The sequence below is a fragment of the Anas platyrhynchos genome, chromosome 36, assembly GCF_047663525.1.
Source record: "Anas platyrhynchos isolate ZD024472 breed Pekin duck chromosome 36, IASCAAS_PekinDuck_T2T, whole genome shotgun sequence".
In the NCBI taxonomy this organism is placed as follows: domain Eukaryota; kingdom Metazoa; phylum Chordata; class Aves; order Anseriformes; family Anatidae; genus Anas; species Anas platyrhynchos.
The window spans coordinates 2,653,332-2,655,000 of NC_092624.1; positions in this window are offsets into that span (position 1 = coordinate 2,653,332).

Here is a 1,669-nt window from a genome sequence, read left to right on the forward strand (position 1 = left end):
AGTGGGACCCACCTGGCAGCTCGCCGCATGGCTGGGGACACAGAATAGACCATGTCGGCTGGCCAGGCCTGCTGCCCACACGCGCCAGTTCTGAGGGGACAGTGGCTGGGCTGCGGGGAGGCCAAGTTCTGTGTCTGACGGTTTATGCGTTCATAAATTTACCAATCGACTCAGCAGCAAAATCAGCGAGACAGTCTCCAAAGGAAGCCTAGCACAGCACAGGAGAGCAGAGCAATGCGGATGAAAGCTGAGCAAGACAAAGCAGAGCCCTGCTAGGGAAACGACGGCGGGGTTGGTTCCCGGCCGGCAGGTGTTCCCCGGCTCGGGGGGGCCGCGGGCGCCTTGTACAAGTGCTGCGGACAGCAGCCGCCAGGTCTACCCGGCCGCGGTCGCCATGTTTGTTTTGCCGGTTGGCGACCTGTAGGGGTCGCTGCAGGTCCGACCGCGAGAACGGCGTTGGGGTCTGCCCGGCAGCGACGGGAGCGCGCGCGCGCGCGCGTTTGCGAAGGCGCGCGCCCGTCGGTGGGTCGAGCGGTTCCCGAGCGGTTCCGATGGCGCGGAAAGCGTCGGAAATTCCCGGAAAGGTCCGAAAAAGGCCGAAAAGGTCCGAAAAGTGCCGGAAGGGCCCGCTCGAAAAGCGAAGGAAGGCGGGCCGGCGGTGTTGGTTCCCGGCCGGCGGGTCTCCCCGTGTCCTCCTGAGGTTGCCAGGTCTACCCGCGCGAAGGAGTTTGCCGACGATCGGGCAGAGGGAACGGCGGCCAGGTCTACCGCGTCTCCGACGGGACTTAGGGGCCCGCCGTGGGGCTGGAGGTAGACTAGCAGCTCGTGCCACGGCTCGGAAGGTGTGGTAGGCGTCGCTGTTTCTCTGTGCCTCCAGTTAGGTCGAGGTAAAAGTCGGTTGCGCTCGGGTGCCTCGCCGCGGTAGCCTGGAAAAGGACGTGCGTCGTTTCTGAGGCAAGGACTTTTCTGTCCGTCTATAGGAGAGAGTGAGGACTCTGCTCCGCCAGCGGTGCCGAGCAAGCGCTTGGGGCTTGGAGAGGCGGCGCGCGAGCGAGAAGGGGGCGCGCGGCGTCGGTGGTGGCGTCGGCTCGGGCGTGGGTTGTGTGGAGCGGTAGCCGCCAGCTGTTTGCCGACCCAGCTACCCCGCCGGCGAGCGAGAAGCGGTCTCGCGCGTGCGAGTCGCCGGAGAAGCAGCAACGAGCCGCGAGCTCAGAGCTGTGGAGAGAGAGAGAGAGAGCGGCCAGAAGCCGGCGGGCGGTCCGCCGGCGCCCGAACGCGTCTGTCCGGGGGCGTCCCCGGCTGCTTGTGTGGGTCCCGGAGGCTCGGAAAGCGAAAGAGGGGGGACCCCGCGGATTGTCACGGCCGAGGCGGCGGCGCCTCCGGCTCCCGACGATGCACCTCACGTCACCCGCACGCAGGCGCCCGTCGAGGCGTTCCTCGGGCACGTCGGAGAGGCTTCCCGGCGGGTCGGTTCCTGTCAGGGCCGATGTTCAGGTCGGCGCGAGCACCTCTCGCGGACGTTGCTCCAGCACACCCGCACGCACGCACGCGACGCTGTTCGCTGCTTTTTTTTTTTTTTTTTTTTTTTTTTTTTTTCCGATCGATGAGGCCACTCGGGTCGCGTCGGACAGGGCCCCCGGCGGGCCGGCTCTTCCGCGCTCCCCTGTCC